Source organism: Rhinoderma darwinii, chromosome 8, assembly GCF_050947455.1.
Source record: "Rhinoderma darwinii isolate aRhiDar2 chromosome 8, aRhiDar2.hap1, whole genome shotgun sequence".
Classification (NCBI taxonomy): domain Eukaryota; kingdom Metazoa; phylum Chordata; class Amphibia; order Anura; family Rhinodermatidae; genus Rhinoderma; species Rhinoderma darwinii.
This window is the reverse complement of record NC_134694.1, coordinates 19,377,923-19,402,744: the sequence shown is the minus strand read 5'-3', so window position 1 is coordinate 19,402,744 and position 24,822 is coordinate 19,377,923. Positions and strand designations below refer to the sequence as shown.

The window sequence follows — 24,822 nt, the reverse complement described above, 5'->3', positions numbered from 1 at the left end:
GGGATTCACTATGCTGGATCCACCTTCAAAAGGAAGCCATGATGCTAATGTGAACAGAGCATAACCTGTGGCTTTCGACAATTTCGCCCCTCAATGTACATGTGGTCACCCAATTGTTCCCCAACAGCAGATTCCAGGGGAAAGTAGGATTGGGCATGTCAGATTTCAACACGCCCACACCTTTATTAGCCCAGAAGACAGATACGGCTTAAGGGGGTTTTACACTGGACGATTATCGGGCAGACGAGCGTTCACAGAACGCTCGTTGCTGATAAATTATCCAGTGTAAACAGGGGAACCATCAGCAGATGAAAGAGCAAACGCTTGATCATCTGCTGGTCGTATCGTTTTTAAAAAGTCAAATATTATCGTTGTCGGCAGCACATCTGTGTAAACAGGGGGACGCGCTGACGGCATGATAATGTATGGGGACGAGCGATCGGAGTAACGAGCGCTCGTCCCCATCCATAGCTCCGTGTGACAGGAGCAAACGAGCGCTGATCAACGATGTCTCATTGATAGGTACTCGCTGCACCGGCCGGTGTAAAAGGGCCTTTATTCAACTCTATATGTTTATGGAGATCTAGCCGAAAGCCATAGGATTTTTCAACTTTCATCAGAATTCAGCATTTAGGACGGGCAGAAGACTAAGCGGACATGGAGCTCGCCAGACGGAATTAGAGGTAAACGGCGATCAGCAGATTGTAATGTATGGGAACACATGCAAGCTGCAGAAGGAAAGAAGTTGAGAATTTGTAAATAAATAACCTTAACTAATTGGTTTGATCACATAATATATGCAATATAAAAGTAGAATGTGAGCCCCAGCTGCCTGCAGACAGATTTCTATTTTCTGTGTCAAAATGTTTATTGTCCATGTTCCATGATAGCAGCGATCATATAAGTGGAATAAAAAAATTGCAAGTCCCCCACTGCAATAAAGGTAGAGGGCATGCGGTATGACAAAGTTCTCACCAATTTTGGTGCACTAAGGCTTCGCTCACATCTACGTCAGGGATTTGATTCAACGTTCCATCTGAGCTTTCCGTCCGAACGGAGCCCTGACTGATACAAACTGAAACCATAAGGTTCCGTTTCAATCACCAATGATTTCAATGGTGACGAATCCGGTGCCAATGGTTTCAGTTTGTCTCCGTTGTGCAAGGGTTCCGTCGTTTTGACAGGATGAATACCGTACTCGACTATGCTATTGTTTCGGCTAAAAAGGAAAAAAAAAACAACCTGAAACCTTACGGAACGGAAACAAACCGAAACCATTTGCAACGGAAGCATTACCATTGACAATCAATGGTAATGCAAATGGAATCTATGGTTTCCATTTGCCTTTCCGTTCACTGGTTCCTCCGACGGAAAGCTGCAATGTAATCCATGAATGGAAAAGCAACACTGATGTGAACAAGCCCTTATTGCTACAATACAACCCCGCACCATTTGCTACAATACGCCCATCTGAACGACGTCTGGTCAATCATCTTCAGGTCTAGTAGCCTCCTAAAATGTTCATTTTTTTTATTTTGTTCTCATCATAACCTTTACAAATTCAAACCCGATATTTCTGGTATGACAAGGTTTGTGGTTTATCACAGCTCTTCTGTTCACTACACGTCTTTGCCACCCTACAGGAAACCATCATGAACTTCCCCATAACCAGTATCTACAGGCACGACAACATTGACACGTAAAGCCTTGGCAACACCCCCGCAAGTCTGTGAATGCAGACAGTATAATGTAGCAGTGGGAGCCAGTCACTCATATCCAGCAGGGGCATCCACTGATATATACACAAATGACACCCAAGAGTTAGCAGTATATGGTAACCCTAACCCATGGCATTCATTTCCCCACAAAAAAAATTATACATTATAAGTAAGGAGAATATACTACAAGCTTTAAGAGCCAATTGTACAACTCCAGGATCTAGATTTTTAGCTGTCCGACAATAAAACCATGAAAGTCAGTGCCAATATAAAAAACTATTGTTACCGGTTTACAAACGGAGAAAACAGGCAAACCAGTGATCAGCTCTCATCTATGCTTCGTTTTTCAGTATTGATGAAATTAGGTCAGGTAAACAATACTTTACACCTCTAATTAGGGAGAGGAGCCTACACAGGATGAAGTTACCACAAGCCTCTTGGTGGGGGCCATTAGCATATACTCTTAGGTTAGGTAATCAGACTCTTGATTGGAGGATAGGGAGGCTGGTTGGTGCACAAAGCTCTACCCATGTACTTGCATTTGTAAGGGTATCATACACTTGCCCCAACAAGAGTCTACAGCCTTTTAACCCCCTTCCCGACATTTCTCGTATGGATAAGTCATGGAAAGCTAGTGCATCCCGCATTTTGCAGTATCAATACGATAAATGGTGGACACCGGCTCAGAAGCTGCGTCGGTGCCACCATCCCTGGGTGTCGGCTGCATGTTACAGCTGACACCCTAGGGTAATGGCAGGTACCGAAGTTTGCTCCGATCTCCACATTAACCCCTTAAATGCAGTCAAGAGCAATCGCTGCATTTAAAGGAACAGTGTTACCACAATTTTTTTTTTAATATGTTAAAGAGGTTAGTGCTTTATTAAAAACGTTTGGATTAATTTGTGTGTTTGTGTGTTACTTTTTCTTATTTTTACACTTTTTCTTCCCTATGGGGGCTGCCATTTTTTTTTCCATTTCTGTATGTGTCGATTAACGACACATACAGACATGGAATACGGCAGCTCCAGTCCCATAGGGACTGCGAACGGGGCCCGTTCCATCCACTAACATGTACGCCGCTGTGTGGGAACGGCGCATGCGCCACTCCCACACAGTTCAATTTGAAATGCGCGCCGTCCGGCGCCATTTTCCTGTGGACCGGAAGTCGCGGCCGGACAGTAAGATTACTACTTCCGGTCGCGGCTTCCGGACTTGTGCACATGGAGCAGCGGCAGCAGACGGAGCGGATGGACCGGAGGGAGCGGCGGCGACTGGAGCAGGTAAGGGATTTCTATGTATGTTTGTGTTCAGTGTGTGTTTACTACTGTATGTAAACCTTCTACACTGTGTGTTAGCTCAAAAAATGGCGACACACAGTGTAGGAGGTTAGACCGTTCAAACCCCTCGTTTCTCCCGGCACTAGCCAGGATAAAGGAGGGGGGGATGCTGAGAGCTCACTAGAGCGAGGGCTTTTTACCCAATTTTGCAGCATAAAGCAATGTGGTTGCTTTACCACATGCAATGCTGCAATTTTGGGAATGGCTCCATCTAGTGACCAGCAATGGGAAATATTATAAATTAGAATCCAATTTATAATATTTCCTGACTCGTGAAAAAAAAAAAAAAAAATTAGAACAATGTTTAATCTCCTACACACTAATTGTTTAACTTAAAAAAAATCATGTTTTGCTGGCAACACATTCCCTTTAAGGGGTCTGCAGATAATAGACACCCCAGCAGTGAAATTGCCAGGGTGCCGGTGGCTGCAAAGGCAACCGGAGGCCTAACACTAGCCTCCCGGTATGCCTAGTTGGGAAGCCTTTCAGGCCCGTCCGGAGGCAGAGCCTAAAAGGTATCAGAAGCAGTCGGCAAGATGGCGCCGGCTCAGGAGCTGAGCCAGAGTTATCAGCGGTGGTTGTCAGCTGTATGATACAGCTGACATTGACCTATAACAGCAGGAACCGGATCTAGCTCCGATTCCTGCCATTAACCCCTTAGATGCAGCTAACAAAAGCGATTGCTGCATCTTAGTGGTTGGCTGCAGATCGGCAGCCCTGCCCTACAATCGAATGGCTGCTGCTATGGCAACAGGAGGCCTAACAACAGTCTCCTGCTTTGCCGTTACGGAAGCCGATCCGACAGTTGGACCTTCAAGTCCACTAGTGGGACTAAAAAAAATAAAATAAAAATGTAAAGAAAGGGGAAAATTTATTTCTTTTTTAAAAAAAAGTGAAAATCAAAATAAAAAACACAAAAATCGCCATTTTTCCCTTATCAAGTCCGTTATAATTGAAAAGAAATAATCCATACATATTAGGTATCGCCGCGTCCGTAACGACCTGAACTTAAAAAATATTATGTTATTTAATCCACACGGGGAACTGCATAAAAAGAAACGTAAAAACTAATGCCAGAATTTGTTTTTTGGTCACTTCGCCCTACAAAAAATGTTGAATAAAAATTGATGAAAGTCGCACGTATCCAAAGTATACAACTATAGCTCGTCTTGCAAAAAACAAGCCCTCATACAGCTTAGTTGACGAAAAAAGTAAAAAGTTATGGTTCTCACAACATGGTGATGAAATAAATTCTTTACAAAATTAATATTGTGCAAAAAGTTATAAAACATAAAAAAGTGCTATAAATTAGGTATCGCCGGAATCGTACTGACCCGCAGAATAAAGTTTACATGTCATTTATAACGCACGGTGAACGCTGTATAAAAAGAAATTCAAAAAAACGCAATTCTAGCATCGTTTTTTTTTTAGTCACCTTGACTCAAAAATATAGGCTAAAAACTGAACAAAAAGCAACATGTACCTCAAAATGGTACCAATAAGAAATACAGCTCGTTCTGCAAAAAAAATAAAATAAAAAAAAAAAACAGCCCTTATACCACTACGTCTATGAAAAAATAAAATTAGTCAAGGCTCCAAGTAAAGAAACAAAAAATATGCAGTTGTGCTGGCCCAAGGGGAACATTTCTCCTGTTTCAAGAGGCGATTTGTCAAGGCCCTAAAAGTAGGGAACCAGAAAGGGTAGGGCCCAAAACATATCTGCTGGAAGCAAGGGTGCCCGTATTATACCAGGACAACACTTTCCCAGCAAGATTCCACAAACAGAGTGTGGACCAAAAGGGGGATAATGAAGGACATTTATCAGTGCGAGACCGGCCTGTGCAGAAAGGATTGTGTCACAGCGTAATACACATCTATGGATCAATTTATTGGTTTGTTTGTTTTTTTAACCCATTATTATACCACCTGACTATGCCCCTGATGTACCTTGCCCACCTTACATGTACCCCCACATTATAAACGGAAATACTAGTAAAACCCCAAAACAAAACCACCACCAAAGAAAATCCAGTGTCCAAAAGCCAAATGGCGCTCCCACCCTTCTAAACCCTACAGCGTGCCCAGACAGCCATTTACTTCCACACATAGTATCGCCATACCCGGGAGAACCCTTTTAACAATATTTGGGGCGTGTGTCTCCAGTGGCACAAGATGGGCATGACATATTTGCCACTGAATTGGCATATCTAGGGAAAATTTTTCATTTTTACTTTGCACCATCCGCAGTACAATCATTTATGGAAGAGACCTGTGGGGTGAAAATTCTCACTTCACCCCTTAATACCTTGAGGGGTGTAGCTTCCAAAATGTGGTCACTTCAGGGGTTTCTTTTATTATTTCCCATCTGAGCCTCTGCAATTGTGAACCAATACTTTTGTAAACAGTCAAATTAGGCCTCAATTTCACATGGTACTCTTTCACTCCTGAGACTGGTCAAATGTCCAGGCAAAAGATTAGGGCCACACGTAGGGTGTTTCTAAAACCAGGAAACACAGCATAATAATTAGAGAGCTGTCTTGTTATGGTGGCACAAGCTGGGCACCACATATTGGCATATCAATGGAAAAAAATCCCATTTTCACTTTTCAACATCGAATGCACACTAATTTCTGCAAAACACCAGCATGTCTAACATGCTCACTACACCCCTATGTGAATACCTTGAGGGTGTAGTTTCCAAAATGGGATCGCTTCTGGGGGGTTTCCACTGTTCTTGTCCCACAGGAGCTTCGCAAATGCGAAATAGCAACCAGAAACCAATCCAGCAAAATCTACACTCCAGAAGCCAAATTGCGCTCCTTCCCTTCTGAGCCCAAACAGTGGTTTATGACCACATATGGGGTATTGCCATACTCGGGAGAAATTGCTTTACAAATGTTGGGGTTTCTTTTTTTACCTTTGTTGAGAAAATGAATTTTTTTTTAGCTAAAGCTACGTCTTATTGAAGAAAAAGGTTGTTTTCTATTTTCACTGCCCAATTCTAATAAAACCTATGAAACACCTGTGGGGTCAAAATGGTCACTACATCCCTAGATGAATTCCTTAAAGAGGCTCTGTCACCAGATTTTGCAACCCCTATCTGCTATTGCAGCAGATAGGCGCTGCAATGTAGATTACAGTAACGTTTTTATTTTTAAAAAACGAGCATTTTTGGCCAAGTTATGACCATTTTCGTATTTATGCAAATGAGGCTTGCAAAAGTACAACTGGGCGTGTTGAAAAGTAAAAGTACAACTGGGCGTGTATTATGTGCGTACATCGGGGCGTGTTTACTACTATTACTAGCTGGGCGTTGTGTATAGAAGTGTCATCCACTTCTCTTCACAACGCCCAGCTTCTGGCAGTGCAGCACTGTGACGTCACTCACAGGTCCTGCATCGTGTCGGCACCAGAGGATACAGTTGATTCTGCAGCAGCATCAGCAGGTAAGTAGCTACATCGACTTACCTGCAAACGCCGATGCTGCTGCAGAATCATCTGTAGCCTCTGGTGCCGACACGATGCAGGACCTGTGAGTGACGTCACAGTGCTGCACTGCCAGAAGCTGGGCGTTGTGAAGAGAAGTGGATGACACTTCTATACACAACGCCCAGCTAGTAAAAGTAGTAAACACACCCTGATGTACGCACATAATACACGCCCAGTTGTACTTTTACTTTTCAACACGCCCAGTTGTACTTTTGCAAGCCTCATTTGCATAAATACGAAAATGGTCATAACTTGGCCAAAAATGCTCGTTTTTAAAAAAATAAAAACGTTACTGTAATCTACATTGCAGCGCCTATCTGCTGCAATAGCAGATAGGGGTTGCAAAATCTGGTGACAGAGCCTCTTTAAGTTCCCGAAATGGAGCAAAGCGTAATCTCACTGTAACCTGTCATTTACAGCGTGATCTCGCGAGATTACGCTTGCTCTGCTTTAAGTACCACAGAAACGTTACCGAAGAGTCAAGATTCTGAATAGACATCCCGTCCTGGCTGGAAGGAATGTCTATTCACTGTCTAAACACTTCAGTAACGTTAATATGTCAGTATAAGACAGCACATAGTGATCTAGCAGGATCCCTATGCGCTGAGTAAATGAATGGAGAGAACTGTATGACGCTGATTGGTCAGCGTCCTACACTTCTTTACAACACCCACTTGGTCAAAAGTAAAAACACGCCCAGTTGGGCATTAAGAAAGTCATTACAATAAAGCTAAAAATCGCTCCTAACGTGGTAAAAATAGATCGTTTTTCTAAATAAAAAGCACTGCTGTCATCTACATTATAGCGCCGATCTCCTTATGTAGGAGATAGGGCACTTATAATGTGGTGACAGAGCCTCTTTAATTCCTGTGAAACGCCTAAAGGGTTAAGAAACTTTCTAAATGCCGTTTTGAATACTTTGAGGGGTTCAGTTTTTAAAATGGGGTGACTTATTGGGGGTTTCTAATATATAAGGCCCTCAAAGCCACTTCACAACTGAACTGGCCCCTGTAAAAATAGCCTTTTGAAATGGTCTTGAAAATTTGAGAAATTGCAGCTAAAGTTCTAAGCCTTGTAACGTCCTAGAAAAATAAAAGAATGTTCAAAACACGATGCAAAACGAAAGTAGACATATGGGGATGTTAATTAGCGAGTATTTTGTGTGGTATAACTGCCTGTCTTACAAGCAGATACATTTAAATTTAGAAAAAATGCTAAATTTTTGCTAAATTCTGGTGTTTTTCACAATTAAATACTAAATGTATGGGCCAAATTTTGCCAGTAACATAAAGTCCAATGTGTCACGAGAAAACAATCTCAAAATCGCTTGGATAGGTAAAAGCATTCCGAAGTTATTACCAAATAAAGGGACACGTCAGATTTGAAAAATGAGGCTCTGTCAGGCAGGTCAAAAGCGGCCAAAGCGGGAAGGGGTTAAAAGGAGTTGTCCAATATCATTTTTGTTTAAATGCTGGCACTTTCTAACGTACACACTGTACCAAAATGCTCCTGATGTCAAGATATATTGACGACCTATGCTGTGGCTAAGTCATCAGTTGTCTGGTCTTGGAAAAACCCCTTTAATAATTTGCAGCATGTCAATTTATGCTGCGGATTCTGAGCGGAGACGCTGCATTTTTTTTTTCCTCATACATTTGTATAGGGAGCACAAAAAAAAAATAAAGATGGTCCCCTGTCTACAGCACATCTCCAATCGTAAACAGGGAATGTGCTGAAAGATTGTAGTAACGAAATTACAATACCAACGATTGCTCCAGATCAATGTGCCGTATCGTCAACCGCCACCCGTTTTTACTTTGAAATTTAGGGGCCTTTTAAACGGGGCGATTATCACATTTCGTAAGAGCAAGTAAAAGTTTGCAAACATTGGCCAATTTTGCCATAAACTGCAATATTGTGATATTGCAGTCTATGGCATAAGCGATCTAATGATAGCAGGTTCAAACCTTTCCCTAGATCACATATAAAAAAAAAAACAAAAAAACACTTTATGTATCCCCCACATCCAAACTATAAAAATATTTTTCCAATACGGTGAACTTCGTAGCGGGGAAAAAAAGGTCAAAATAGTAAATCACTTTTTTTTTGGGCCACTTCAACCCCCCAAAATTTTTTAATTAAAAGTGATGCCAGACATTCACCAAAACGGTATTAATAAAAACTACATATTTCCAAGTACAAAAAAAAACGCCTTACACAGCTCTATACACAAATAAAAAAAAAGTTACGGGTCACAATATGGCAATGAAAGTTTTTCAAACTTTAAATTTAAGAGGTACTAAAATAGAGCAAAAACTATATAAATTTGGAATCACTGATCGTACGGACTCGCAGAATAAAGGTAATGTGTCATTTTCACCATAAAGTGAACACGCTAAAAACAAAACCTAAGAAAAATGGCGAAACTGCTTCTTTTTTCCAATTCCACCCCATTCTGAATTTTGTCCCAGCACGTCACACATAATATTAAAGAGGCTCTGTCACCAGATTTTGCAGCCCCTATCTGCTATTGCAGCAGATCGGCGCTGCAATGTAGATTACAGTAACGTTTTTATTTTTAAAAAACGAGCATTTTTGGCCAAGTTATGACCATTTTCGTATTTATGCAAATGAGGCTTGCAAAAGTACAACTGGGCGTGTTGAAAAGTAAAAGTACAACTGGGCGTGTATTATGTGCGTACATCGGGGCGTGTTTACTACTTTTACTAGCTGGGCGTTGTGTATAGAAGTATCATCCACTTCTCTTCACAACGCCCAGCTTCTGGCAGTGCAGATCTGTGACGTCACTCACAGGTCCTGCATCGTGTCGGCACCAGAGGCTACACTTGATTCTGCAGCAGCATCAGCATTTGCAGGTAAGTAGCTACATCGACTTACCTGCAAACACCGATGCTGCTGCAGAATCATCTGAAGCCTCTGGTGCCGACACGCTGCAGGACCTGTGAGTGACGTCACAGTGTTGCACTGCCAGAAGCTGGGCGTTGTGAAGAGAAGTGGATGACACTTCTATACACAACGCCCAGCTAGTAAAAGTAGTAAACACGCCCCGATGTACGCACATAATACACGCCCAGTTGTACTTTTACTTTTCAACACGCCCAGTTGTACTTTTGCAAGCCTCATTTGCATAAATACGAAAATGGTCATAACTTGGCCAAAAATGCTCGTTTTTAAAAAATAAAAACGTTACTGTAATCTACATTGCAGCGCCGATCTGCTGCAATAGGAGATAGGGGTTGCACAATCTGGTGACAGAGCCTCTTTAAATAGTACCATCAGAAAGTACAACTTGTCCCGTAAAAATTAACCCCTCATATGGCTGCATCAGCAGAAAAAAGGCGGAAGAAAAAGCAAAAGCATAAAAACGAAAAATTAGTCTGGCGCTGAAAGGGTTAAAGAAATGCCTCTCGACATGGATCACGTGACCATTGCAAACAACTCAAGCAGCAAAGCACAACTAGCACTTTACCCGCTTCTCACATACAGGACGGATATCGAGCCATATTGCTAAAAAGTCGCACTTTCCACCAGGAAAATAACAACGGGAGGGGACAATAAACAAAATTTGAGAAAAAAAAAACCCGCCCGCACAGTTCTCAAAGTACTTACTTGTTCGCCGACGAAAGTGACGTAGTTCATACGGCCATTTAGACAACGCGGTAGACCGGGAGCCTCTAACGTTCACTTGCTTCCACCGTTGATGTACGGACCGCTGCGTGGCTCACTCCGCCTCTTTCCGGTACTTCACAGGGACAGAAGAGGCGAGCAATTCCGTTTGGTTTGAAAAGCCTCTCCCGCCCAATAGCTTCGTCGCATTCCACCCTAGTGGTTACTCTATGGGATTTCTGATTGGTCGGCCACACCGTCACTCTCATTGGAGTGCCCGCCCCATATTGTTTGTGGAGCTGATTGGCTATTTTCGTTGGTTTACCGGCTTGTCTGTGTGCTACGTCTTCAGTTCTGGAGGGAGCGTGTTGGTAGCGGGTCCTCTGCCGATATACTAAGTAATGCACGAAAAGAAGCGCCATAATGGCTTTGTATGTACTGTTATTTGTACTTCACATGCGACATTATAGAAAAAGAGACAACAAATTTTTAATTTGGACAAATTGTGCAAAAAAAGGTTAAATTCACAACACACGCTTTCTTTTTATATTGCATACGTGCGTTATATACATTTGCCATATTTTTTTAATGACCAAACAACTTGGTGTCAAAGGTGTGACTGGAAGTTTCTGGGCCCGGTGTGACTGGAAGTTTCTGGGCCGAAAAGCACACTCTGAGGGTATGTGCACACGACCTATTTCCAGACGTAATGGAGGCGTTTTACGCCTTGAATTACGCCTGAAAAGACGGCTCCAATACGTCGGCAAACATCTGCCCATTGCTTGCAATGGGTCTTACGATGTTCTGTTCAGACAAGGTGTAATTTTACGTGTCGCTGTCAAAAACGGCGTGCAAAAATACGCCCGCGCCACTTCTTGGGATGTTTTTGGAGCCGTTTTTCATTGACTCCAATGAAAAACAGCTCCAATTATGTCCGTAAAAGATGGCGCGAAAAATGTGAGTACTTGCAAAAACGTCTAAAATTCAGGAGCTGTTTTTGCCTGAAAACGGCTCCGTAATTTCAGACGTAATTTGCGTGTGAACATACCCTAACAGGGCCGCTGACTTTTACATGTCCTTTGTAGTAATGGTCTCCTCAAAAAGGACCCCCTCAGTCTCCAGGTCCCGTGTCCGACCGCGCTTCTGCACCTTCTATCGCTACATCTCCTGCCTGCAATGATTGCGCCAATATATTATGGGCTATAACCGTTTCTGGTGTAAAATATTGGCATACATATACGACATGAGGTGGCGTTAGGTAGGACAAATCGCGGGATATGCACATGGCCGCGGCCATTATTTTCAATGAGCCCGGACCGCAGAAGACGGCCGTAATAAGACAGGTCTGTTCTTTCTGCAGTGCGGGCTCCCGCGCCATGCACGGACCGTAAAAACTACGGTCGTGTGCATGGCCCCATAGAAATGAATGGGGCCGCAATTCTCCACTGGATTTTCGGGGGAATTGCAGCCGCAAAAACACGTTCGTGTGAGTGGGGCCTTAGGCTAATTAGGTCAGGGCTGACGTTACGATAATGATTAGCATGGGGGATTTTTTTTTTTGTGTAGAAGTATTTTTTGGTGTATTTTTTATTTTATTTAATTTTGCTTTTTTTAACTTTTATTTTCATTCTGGTCTGTCCCTCAAGAAAAGACCATGCGGTGCTGCTTCTGTACTATACATTTTGCTCATAGAGCATTGTGTATGTAATACCAGAAAAGACAGAAAACTGCTCTTATCTTCTTTTCAGGGTCCCTGGCAGTAGTCCCGTGCAGTAGTCATACTATGGAGCAGGTTTTAAGGACCAGGACTGTGTGCTGTAAATACACAATCGGAGGTCCTGAACCGGTTAAATAAAGGGCCTCTTTTCCCAAAACTGGCATACAGATTAACCTTGTTGTCCATAGCAACCAATCAGTGCTGCTTTAATTTTTCCAGTGCAGTTTAAGAAATAAAAGCTGAGGTTTCATTGGTTGCTATGGGCAACAAGGGCCTTTTTTTCCACTTTTAGGCAGTTTTGATAAACAAGGCCCAATGTGTTAACATCAGCCATTAGGATCTACGTTCTGTAGTGCAGCATGCCTTTAGCTGCCCGTGCTATAGGGATGTATTTACACATGACCATTTTGTGGAACTAATCTTTAAGGCACCTCTGCATTTCTTCCCTCAAGACCTGTCATCTCTCCTGACATGTCTTTTGTAGTAAATTCTTGTATTGCCCATGATATCTCATGGAGCATTTTGTTTTAGGCTGGGTTCACACGACCACATTAACGTCCGTAATGGACGGACGTATTTCGGCCGGAAGTCCCGGACCGAACTCAGTGCAGGGAGCCGGGCTCCTAGCATCATAGTTATGTACGATGCTAGGAGTCCCTGCCTCTCTGCAGGACAACTGTCCCGTACTGTAATCATGTTTTCAGTACAAGACAGTTGTCCTGCAGCGAGGCAGGGACTCCTAGCATCGTACATAACCATGATGCTAGGAGCCCGGCTCCCTGCACTGTGTTCGGTCCGGGACTTCCGGCCGAAATACGTCCGTCCATTACGGACGTTAATGTGGTCGTGTGAACCCAGCCTTAGAACTCTGCGTTGTGCCGTTCCTCTGTTATTCCCCCAAGAAATGTATGAATAAATTGGCAACTGGGTGTTACCATTCCTCTTGTCAAAGCGGCGTGTCCCTACACAATCTCACTCTGTCAGCACTGATTGGACAATGTCAGACTGTGTAGGGACACACCCCCAACTGGTAACACCCAGTAGTCAATTTATTAATAAATTTCTAGGAGGAATAACAGGATCGGCACAATGTAGAGTTCTAAGAAAAGATGCTCCAGAAGTGTTATTTCATCTGGAATACAGGTTTTTACTAAAACAGACATGTTAGGAGAGATCACAGTTCCTCTTTAACGGCCCAGTCCCATCATCACAGTCCAAACAGCAGGGAGGAGTCACTCTGGCGTCTATTTACATGCATCGGTTTTGTGGTGTTTTATTTTTTTACGGTAAGTATTCCTAAAGAGGAATGTGTATAGTAAGCCATGAGTTGCCTAAAAAGATCCTTTTAAAGGAGGAGGGGGGCTGCAGGGAAGTTTCCATAATTTTTCATTTTGCAGATGGGTCAGTGGTTACATCTATTTATCTTTGGACGTCCCTAGGAATGCATTTACACATCTTGACTCTCCAACATATAGCGCTATTGTGCATGAACTGTGACTGGTATTGCAACTCATTCCTATTTAACTGAATAGGGTTGAGTTTGGAATTGTGGAAATCACAGGATTGATAGACATGTTAATAAAATGCAAATGGTAAAAAATTGGAAACAAAATATTCCAAACATCTTGATTTACTCATTATCGAGTATAAACGCCACGTTTAGAAATACACGCACTTACCCACCTTGGCATGCTATCAATGAGGTTATTAAAGGTTGTCTGAGGGATGTTATGCCACGCTGAATGCACTTGGGCACGCAAATCATTAAGGTTGGTTTGTGCAACTTTTTTTGCAATTGCCGACCAATGACGTCCCAGATGTGCTCGATGGGAGACAAGTCCGGAGACACTGCAGACCATGGTAGCTGTCACGATGCGGAGTGTGAACCCACTGGGCCGTACCGCGTACCGTGATGGCAGCTGGCCAAACAGGTAAGTATAGAGTTCAATTAGTTCAGAGAGGGTACCTGAGGCAATCGTAGGCAGTAGCGAGGCAGGCATGTCCAGGACCAGGGGGCGGGAAGTCGTCAGGTGAGGCGTAGCAGATCAAGCGTAGACTGTAGCACAGCACGGCAATAGCACGGCACTAGAACTAGGTAGCACGGAAACAGGATACGGGATACAGGAGCAAGGTACACTGGGAAACTATAATACACTGGGAGACCATAAGCACGACAAACGATGCGTAACAAACAACGCTCTGGCAAAGAGCAAAAGGACAGAGCCCTTTTTATAGCCCAGGGCATCCTGGGCTAGATTGCAGACTTCCTGCAAAAATGCGCGCACTGGCCCTTTAAGGCCGTGCATGCGCCCGCAGGAGACACTCGAAGTCCGGAAGTGAGTGCCGGCGCCTCACAGGAGGACGACGCTGCAGCGAGGTAAGATGTGCATTGCCACGGCCGTCGAGGATAACGACCGAACGAAGAACCGTGGCCACAGACGTTACAGTAGCACATTTAGGCCACGCAGGCTGCTCACAGTAGGACGAGCAACATGTGGCCTGGCGTTGTCCTGTTAAACTGCTTCTGGAACACTTTGGAGAAATGGCCATACCACTGGTCCCATGACCAAATCAATGTTACGCCAAGCTGTTAGTGTACCTGAAATAAAGACTAGAGGGGTTCGACTACCGTAAATTATGCCACCCCACACCATAATCCTGGGGGGAAGAACGGTGTGACGTTCGCTTGTGAAGGCCTCTACATGGCGTTGCACACGTGATCTCCAGACCAATTTCTGGCAATCATTGTGTCCGAGACAAAAGCTGGATTCATCTTTGAAGGGGATAGACCTCCATTCCAGCCTCCATTGCTGTCCTGCTGTGCTCCAGGATAGCCTTTGAGAGCAGTGGCATGTGGTCAATAAAACACCTGTAGCTGGACGTCTGGCTCAGAGCCTAATGTCTTTCAAATGCCTTCTGATTCTTTGTGTCGACACTGGTTGCCGCCCTAGGCTTGGGATGTGACATCCAATTCCACTTTCAGTACAGAATGGATAAACATGCCATTCTTCAAATCAGATAATCTGTTTGTGCAGAGGTTCACCTCTGCGCACCTCTTGTCATTCCCATTAGTTGTTGTTCTCCCAACCTCTGGGACACGCAACGTTGAACAGTTCTGACATCTCGGCGTGTAGCGATCTACCGGAGTGATAAACCAAGGTCTTTCAGTTCAAGGATTCTGTCCCTCTCGTTTTGCGAAAAGTGGTGATAAGTGGCACGTCAACGAACAGCAGGCATCGCACAATCATCCCACACCACTTGATCTGATTTCTGAGGTTTCATTTGGCTAAAAAACTTTGCTTTCAATCCAGCTTTTATGCCTCCCACATGCCACAAATTAGAGCTCGGTGCTTATATATATATATACACAGTCGAGTCACATTATTATGACACCAGCTAATATCCAGATTAACCGCTGTGCAGCACGGACAGCAGCTAGATTGTCTGGGAGTGACTCAATAAGTGTAATGTCGGGGTAGGGAAACAGACAAGTGAGCCCTAATCTACCCGCCACTCAGTCCCTGCCTACTTGCAACGACCCGCCCTAGGCGACGGGGTACAACTGGGCGACGGTCCCTACACTCAATAGGTGCACGACAGACAAGCAGACAAGGGTACAAAGAAGCCAGGGAAATGGGGAAGTTGCCCACGGGAACACCGTGAGCAACAAGCGAGGTGAACGAGCCGAGTCAAACCAGGAGATTAGCGAGGTACAAAAACGCAGAGCAGAAGAGTGGTCAGAAAAGCCAAGGTCAATCACAAGCAGAGGATCAGTAGTTCAAGAAGCTGCAGCAGGGCCAGGAAACCAACAGAGAAGAATCACAAGCAAAGGAGGAACAGGAAAGGCAGGTATAAATAGACAGAGGGCGGGAGCTAGCTCCATCTGGCCAGGCTGTGATAGGCTCTCCCACTCCTAAGCCTGCCATCCTGGGTGGTGGAAGATGGAGTCAGTCTCACAGACATAGAAGCAGGTGCAGACTGATTACCTATGGGCGTCGACACAGAAGTTGTGTCTGGTAGATCCTTTACAGTACCCCCCCCTTTTATGAGGGGCCACCGGACCCTTTCTAGGTGGACCTGGTTTATTGGGGAAACTAAGGTGGAACCTCCTGAGCAATACCCCAGCGTGAACATCCCGGGCGGGTACCCAAGTCCTCTCCTCAGGCCCGTATCCCCTCCAATGGACCAGGTACTGGACGGAAGCCTTGGACCATCCTGCTGTCCACAATCTTGGCCACCTCGAATTCTACCCCCTCAGGGGTGAGAACAGGGACCGGAGGTTTCCTCGAGGTAGCCAAGGACGGGGAGCAGCGTTTAAGGAGGGAGGCATGAAACACGTTGTGTACTCGAAAAGACGGGGGCAACTCCAGTCGGAAGGAGACAGGGTTAAGGACTTCAATGACCTTGTATGGCCCTATAAACCGGGGAGCAAACTTCTTGGACGGGACTTTTAGGCGCAAATTTTTTGACGATAGCCACACCAGATCCCCGACCACAAACAAGGGGTTAGCAGAACATCTTCTATCTGCCTGAGTCTTTTGTATGCTCTGGGACGCCTCTAGGTTCTTCTGAACCTGGGCCCAGACTGTGCACAGTTCCCGATGAACGACATCTACCTCGGGATTGTTGGAATTACCAGGTGAAACGGAGGAGAACCGTGGATTAAACTCAAAATTACAGAAAAAGGGGGAGACCCCTGACGAGTTACTGACCCGGTTATTAAGGAAAAATTCGGCGAGGGGAATGAATGAGACCCAATCATATTGACAGTCAGAGATAAAACACCTTAAATATTGTTCAAGAGACTGATTAGTCCTCTCAGTTTGGCCATTAGTTTCAGGATGGAAGGCAGAGGAGAAGGACAGATCAATCTCCAACTTTTTACAGAAGGCTCTCCAAAACAATGAAACATATTGTACCCCTCTGTCAGAAACAATATTGACAGGGTCCCCATGGAGACGCAGGATGTGTTTGACAAACAAGGTAGCTAACGTCTTAGCATTGGGTAGTTTCTTGAGGGGCACAAAGTGGCACATCTTACTTAAGCGGTCTACTACAACCCACACCACCGACTTGCCTTAAGATGGAGGCAAATCGGTGATGAAATCCATGGAGATATGGGTCCAAGGTCTCTGGGGAACGGGCAAAGAACATAGAAAGCCCGCTGGTCGGGACCTGGGAGTCTTGGACCTAGCACAAACTTCACAAGCGGCGACGTAGGCCTTAACGTCTTTGAGCAACCCAGGCCACCAATAGTTTCTGGCAATGAGGTGCTTGGTACCCAGGATGCCTGGATGGCCAGATAGTGCAGAGTCATGATTTTCCCCAAGTACCCTTAGCCGGAATTGCAGGGGAACAAACAGCTTGTTCTCAGGAAGGTTCCCGGGAGCTGAACCTTCATCAGCCGCAATTTCAGAGACTAAATCAGAATCAATAGAGGAAATGATTATACCTGGAGGCAAAACACAAGCAGCATCTTCCTCCGAAGGAGGGCTGGCCATGAAGCTACGCGACAGTGCATCAGCCTTAATATTTTTAGACCCAGCCCTATAGGTGACCAAAAAGTTGAATCTGGTAAAAAATAACGCCCATCGAGCTTGTCTCGGGTTTAGCCTCCGGGCAGATTCTAGGAAAACCAGATTCTTGTGGTCGGTAAGGACCGTTACCTGGTGCCTAGCCCCCTCCAGGAAGTGGCGCCACTCTTCAAATGCCCATTTAATGGCTAAGAGTTCGCGGTTGCCAATATCATAGTTACTCTAAGTGGGTAAAAACCTCCTGGAGAAGTAAGCACAGGGGCGGAGATGGGTGAGGGACCTGGTACCCTGGGACAAGACAGCCCCCACTCCCACCTCGGACGCGTCAACCTCCACGATAAATGGCTCAATTTGGTTGGGCTGAACCAGCACTGGGGCCGAGATAAAGCACTTCTTAAGGACCTCAAAAGCCTGGACAGCCTCAGGAGGCCAGTGGAGGAGATCAGCACCTTTGCGTGTGAGATCCGTAAGAGGCTTATGATGACCGAGAAGTTAGCAATAAATCTCCTGTAATAATTAGCGAACCCCAGGAAGCACTGTAACGCCTTCAGGGAGGCAGGTTGGACCCATTCCGCCACAGCCTGGACCTTGGCGGGGTCCATGCGGAATTCATGAGGAGTGAGGATTTGACCCAAAAACGGTATCTCCTGCACCCCAAACACACATTTTTCTGTCTTAGCAAACAGTTTTTTTCCCGAAGGGCCTGGTGCACCTTCCTGACATGCTCAATGTGGGAGGACCAGTTCTTGGAAAACACAAGTATGTCATCAAGGTACACTACAAGAAATACCCCCAGGTAGTCTCTTAAAACCTCATTTATGAAATTCTGGAAGACCGCGGGAGCATTACACAACCCAAAGGGCATGACGAGGTATTCGAAATGACCTTCGGGCGTGTTAAACGCAGTCTTCCACTCATCCCCCTCTTTGATGCGGATAAGGTTATAAGCTCCCCGTAGATCAAACTTAGAGAACCATTGGGCCCCCTGAACCTGATTGAAGAGATCAGGAATCAAAGGAAGGGGATACTGGTTCCTTACAGTGACCTTATTCAAGTTTCGGTAGTCAATGCATGGCCTAAGACCACCATCCTTCTTCCCTACGAAGAAGAAGCCAGCACCTACCGGAGAAGTAGAGGGGCGAATGTAACCCATGGCCAGGCATTCCTGGATATACTCTCTCATGGCTTCACGTTCGGGACAAGAGAGATTAAATATCCTACCCTTAGGGAGCTTAGCTCCTGGTACCAAATCAATTGCGCAATCGTATTCTCTATGAGGTGGTAACACTTCGGAGGCCTCTTTAGAGAAAACATCAGCGAAGTCCTGAACAAACTCAGGTAGAGTGTTCACCTCAGGGAGAGAAATAGAATTAACAGGAAAACATGACGTCATGCATTCATTACCCCATTTGGTAAAATCCCCAGTATTCCAGTCAAAAGTGGGATTATGCAACTGCAACCAGGGAAGGCCTAAAACCAAATCGGACGATAATTCCTGCATCACCAGTACAGAGCACTGCTCCAAATGCATGGAGCCCACAAGGAGTTCAAAAACAGGGGTATGCTGTGTAAAATAACCATTAGCAAGAGGAGTGGAATCGATACCCACTACCGGGACAGGTTTAGGCAAATCAATCAATGGCATAGCTAGAGACATAGCAAATTTCACAGACATAATATTAGCAGAAGACGCTGAATCCACGAAGGCACTGCCGGTAGCAGACCTACCACCACAAGAGACCTGAAAGGGAAGCAAGATTTTATTACGTTTCATATTTACGGGAAATACCTGTGCGCCCAAGTGACCTCCCCGATGGTCACTTAGGCGCGGAAGTTCTTCCGGCTGCTTATTCTTACGCCTAGGACAGGTGTTCACTTGATGCTTGTCATCCCCACAGTAGAAGCAGAGACCATTCTTCCTGCGGAACTCTCTACGTTGTTGGGGGGACACGGAGGCCCCGAGTTGCATAGGTACCTCCGAGTCTTCCGTGGAAGAACGAAGCAACGGAACCTCGGGAGGCATCATGGGGGAGTCAGAGGAGAAAACACAAACACGTTCAAGTCGTCGTTCCCTGAGATGTCGGTCAAGTCGTACCGCTAAAGCCATAACCTGATCTAGGGAGTCAGAAGAGGGATAGCTAACTAGCAGGTCTTTCAGGGCGTTCGACAGACCCAATCTAAACTGGCACCTTAAGGCAGGGTCATTCCACCGAGAAGCTACGCACCACTTCCTAAAGTCAGAACAATACTCCTCAACAGGTCTCTTACCCTGACGTAAGGTCACCAGCTGACTCTGGGCAAAGGCAGTCTTGTCAGTCTCGTCATAAATGAGCCCGAGAGCAGAAAAGATCAACGGAGGAAAGTTCAGGGGCGTCAGGAGCCAAGGAGAAGGCCCATTCTTAGGGCCCGTCCTGGAGCCGGGACATAATTATACCCACCCGCTGGCTCTCAGAACCAGACGAGTGGGGCTTTAAGCGAAAATAGAGCCTACAACTCTCCCGAAAGGAGAAAAAAGTCTTCCGGTCCCCTGAGAACCGGTCAGGCAACTTGAGGTGGGGTGAAAGAGGTGAGGTGAGGGGCACTACCAGGGTAGCATCAGGCTGGTTGTCCCTCTGAGCCAGGGCCTGGACCTGTAGGGAGAGGCCCTGCATTTGCTGAGCCAGGGTCTCAAGGGGGTCCATAGTAGTGTCAGGGACCAGGGTAGACTAGGTATATGGGCTTGTGATTATGTAATGTCGGGGTAGGGAAACAGACAAGTGAGCCCTAATCTACCCGCCACTCAGTCCCTGCCTACTTGCAACGACCCGCCCTAGGCGACGGGGTACAACTGTGCGACGGTCCCTACACTCAATAGGTGCACGACAGACAAACAGACAAGGGTACAAAGAAGCCAGGGAAATGGGGAAGTTGCCCACGGGAACACCGTGAGCAACAAGCGAGGTGAACGAGCCGAGTCAAACCAGGAGATGAGCGAGGTACAAAAACGCAGAGCAGAAGAGTAGTCAGAAAAGCCAAGATCAATCACAAGCAGAGGATCAGTAGTTCAAGAAGCTGCAGCAGGGCCAGGAAACCAACAGAGAAGAATCACAAGCAAAGGAGGAACAGGAAAGGCAGGTATAAATAGACAGAGGGCGGGAGCTAGCTCCGTCTGGCCAGGCTGTGATAGGCTCTCCCACTCCTAAGCCTGCCATCCTGGGTGGTGGAAGATGGAGTCAGTCTCACAGACATAGAAGCAGGTGCAGACTGATTACCTATGGGCGTCGACACAGAAGTTGTGTCTGGTAGATCCTTTACAATAAGGTGCTGGTAGGTTGGCTCCGGTATCTGGAGCCATGCTGACTGCAGTGCATCCCACATTTACTGGAGGGTGCGTGGGGGCCATAGAGCGAACAAGATGGCCGCACAGATGCTCAATTGGGTTCAAGTCTGGCAAATTAGGGGGCCGGGGAAGTACTTAGAAGTCTTGGTCGTGCTTTTCTAATCACTGTCGGACATTTCTAGCCGTGTGACATGTCACATTGTTTTGCTGGAATATTCCATCTGCCCCAGGGAAGACAAACAGCATGTATGGTGGACGTGATCTGCAACAATGGATTCATACCCAAATTTGTTCAGAGTGCCTTCCACATGGATGAGTGGGTCCAAAAAATGGCATAAAAAAATTCCCCAGACCATAACGCTGCCCACCAACAGCTTGTGCTCTTCCAGCAATGCTTGCATTGAGTTTGTTCACTGATGTTTCTTGCCTGACACGCCAACGTCCATCCGTTCGATGAAGCAGAAAACGTGACTCATCGGAAAAGGCAACCCTTTGCCAATCATCGGTGGTCCAATTCCCATACTGCCGTGCAAATTGAAGTCTTTTTTTCTGATGCAACTTTGTTAGCATAGGAGCAGTGACCAGCCGTCTGCTTTGGAACCCCATAAGCAGTAGGGTTTGCTGAACTGTTGTTTTAGACACACGTCTGGTGGCCTCCTTGTTGATTTTCACTGTGAGTTGTTCCACTGTAGAGTGTCGTTCGGCCCTCGTGCACCTTCATAGCCGACGTTCACCTCTCACATCAATGGCATGTGGTGCTCCGTAGTTTCCACGTCGGTTATTCCAAGTGGTGACATTTGTCCACTCACGATACACTTTCACCACAGCAAGTGCGCTGTTTGAGTAATACTGCCATGCTTGGCACGAAAACCAATAATCATCCCTTTTTGCAACTGTGATAAATTACCCCTTTTACCCATGGCAACAACGAGTGATATGTGTTCAGACGGCCTATGGCAGACCTTATATACCCACCCAGCCAGCCCACGACACATCACTTCCTTCATGGGCTACGCACTTTCAATGTCGAAAGTAGGAGGTGGTCATAATAATGTGACTCGACTGTGTATATATAGTCTCAGGCTTCCTTGCACGTGTATACACGTTTTGTTTCATTTTGTTGGAATGTGCTGATCAAACTTTGTTTTTTCTTATGTATTGCATGAGGGGTTATCTGTCTCCATTTTTGATCTTGCACCCCTCCTATTCTGCCCTGAGTGATTTTAGTTTAATGCTAGCTCCTACCATCCCCAGGTATATGTAGGCTTCGTCCCAGTTCTGGGTGTATGAGCAGTGTAGGTTCATAGAGGTCGCCTTATCATGGCAGGTGGGCTCACACAATTTGATCAAAATATTTAGGTGCCATTAGTGTTCGCAGAATGCTGTCACCATTTTTGGATAATATATATATATATATATATATTAGCTTTTATACTTGGCGTTGCTCTCCGTCAGAGCGCCATGCGAATGCGTCAGACACCGGTGTCATTTTGCATGACGCAGGACTCCGGGCACGCCCAGTGCAGCACGAGATCACCCCCCACCCAAGCACAAAGCGCACATGCCAGGGCGACCCTACATCGTGGCCCTCCGCGCATGTCCAATGCGACGGCGGGGGCAGGACCAAGCACCACACCTCCCGTACCCAGTGCGCATACGCCGGGGCCGACACCAGGAGAAACACTGCGCGGCTCCCTGCGCATGCACAGTACGACCGGTGCCGGACGCCTCAAGTCCAATAACAGAGGAACGGTGCAGCTCCAGGGAAAGTGAATGTGTGTAGTGGTGTATGCGATAAGCGCAATGTGTGCCCCGCTTATAATAATAATAAATAGTACATAAGAAGTGTGTGTTATGAGAGGTTGGAGATGATAGAAAGAATCCATAACCATCAATATTATGTAGGAATAAAGACAACTTTTAAACCAATGAAAAATCGGGCTTCAAACAAACGTTTGAAAAAATAAATAAATATATATATATATATATATATATATATATATATATATATATATATAAACAGTATCATTACTACAATGTAAATATCTTTTTACTCTTTCTAGACATGTTGCCTGGTTAAGAAGCAATGCTGAAAGTTTCATGAACTCAGGTATTGTGATTACTGTATTTTTATTTCATGAAATCACAATGTAAAATATCTGGAGTGCTCAGCTACATGCCATGTGGCTCCCATCGGCTTTCCTCTGCAGCACTTGGCTGAGCACAGTGCTGGATCATATATATTGTCTCTGTCCTGTCTACAGCTAACTGCGTGTAGCCAAGTGTTGTTGAGGAAATCTTGCGATCGGCGGGGCCCCCAGCGATTAAACAATTCTGGGATAAACCCTTTAATACCATGTCTGCCTGCTCTGTAGAACTTTATAGTTATTGTTATAACTGAGATGAACTTCTGTAAACCTTGACGATCAGTTTTTATTGAGAGGGGAATTTTTGTCTGTCTATACAATAGTATGTGAATTGACAACTATGTTGCTATGCTTAAAGAGGGGGTCCCCCACTTAGGACTGAGGTCCATGTGCCCTAATATGTATCTAATGTACGCTAATAAAATTACAACAACTTGATAAAATATTATATGTATTATTTTTATTGTACATTTTTTATCTTTTTTTGTTTGATGAATTGATTAATGCACTGATGAGATTTGATTGCATTAGGCAACTATAAATACTGTATATATATATATATATATATATATATATATATACTGTATGTGGTGTGTCACATAACACTTTGTATTTGCTTGAGAAAATCATAGCATTAAGCCGAAACGTTGCATGTTCACATGTGGTGGTGAATAAACCTGCAAGTTTTTAATCTTTGGAATGGAAGTCTTTGTGCTGTTGCCTTCTTGGTTTTAGTTGCACTGCAATACCAGATACTTCACCTCGACAGAGCAAATCCGTCTCTTACTAGAATCTGTGTACTCCACTGGGCCGTACCGCGTAGCGGGATAGCAGCTGGCCAAACAGGTACAGTACAAAGTCTATAGTCCAGAAAGGGTACCTGAGGCAATGCAGACAGTAGTGGTGATTCAGGCTGAAGATAAGGCTCTGGCAGTAGACGGACACCCGGCGGGGTGTGACGCAGTAGATGAAGCGGAAGACACAACAGGGTACAGTCAGCAGCAACTGTTAACACTGGGAACTGGAAAACACTAGGAGACCATTTGCAAGACAAACTTTAGGTACACAACAACGCTCAGGCACAGATCAACAGGGCAGAGCCCTTTTTATAGTCCAGCAGCATTCTGGACTGATTGCAGACTTCCTGCAATTGTGCGCGCACTCCCTGCGGGAGACAGTCTCAGATCCAGGAAGTGAGTGCCGGCGTTTCACAGGAGGAAGACGCTGCATGGAGCTCATGTTTCCATGGCCGCAGTCTTTCGGAGGGTAAGTCAGAACGACGGGCCGCGGCCATTGACGTTACATGTACCGAGTACCACAACCCTTTCATTGGTGTGGGTCCCACTCCCAGCAGTCAGTCCCTCACCGATCAGCATGTGATGGCATATTCTAGGAATATGGTATTACATACTAAGCTGGGAAGACCCATTTCACATATGGATACTTGGGTAGTAATGTACTGATCAGGTCTGTACATGGTACAAATGTCCTGGCAGATTTACAGCAGCACATCCTTATGTTCCTAAAGGGACACTCTGGCCAAAACAAAACTTTCCCATGTGTACCATTATGGTATTCCATGTGTCAGGAGTGGGCCAGAGTGGTTTTAGCCTGGAATACACAACAATATACTGTTTCTGTAGACATTTACAGAGCTTTCCACTACTGAATCTGGTCTAAACTTCACCGATTTATTACTTTTGTCTCTTGAGCTCCTCCATCTGCTGACTGAATCCCTGCTTTCCTCTGGAGAGCTGAGAAATCAAGGATTCCTTTTGCTCAAGTTGACGAGACAGCTCACCTATATTAAGATTATTAGAAAAACTTTGAGTTTCTTTTATTAACATACAAATTTACTTATTTTTTAAGTGATTGAATAAAATATAAATCGGCGTGCAGTAGTATTCCGATAATCTGCCCCAAAAGCTTGTGAA

The 24,822-nt window shown here is 45.2% G+C and overlaps 2 protein-coding genes across 10 annotated transcripts in view; one reads left to right on the top strand and one right to left on the bottom strand.

The window, feature by feature from the left end:
* The window catches only part of LOC142659362 (protein bicaudal D homolog 2-like), a 32,070-nt gene extending 21,696 nt beyond the window's left edge, over nucleotides 1–10,374 (bottom strand). Inside the window, exon 1 of the mRNA XM_075835434.1 lies at nucleotides 10,175–10,374. The gene's annotated coding sequence lies outside the window, so the exon portion shown is untranslated. The remainder of the gene's footprint in view (nucleotides 1–10,174) is intronic.
* The window catches only part of TEX28 (testis expressed 28), a 210,802-nt gene continuing 196,240 nt past the window's right edge, over nucleotides 10,261–24,822 (top strand). For 5 of the 9 annotated variants that reach the window (XM_075835439.1, XM_075835441.1, XM_075835440.1 and 2 more), the window contains exons 1-2: nucleotides 10,416–10,569; nucleotides 22,805–22,851. The gene's annotated coding sequence lies outside the window, so the exon portion shown is untranslated. Of the gene's footprint in view, nucleotides 10,305–10,398; nucleotides 10,603–22,804; nucleotides 22,852–24,822 lie in introns of those variants that run through there. The other 4 variants (XM_075835447.1, XM_075835446.1, XM_075835443.1 and 1 more) reach the window with 3 other exon arrangements.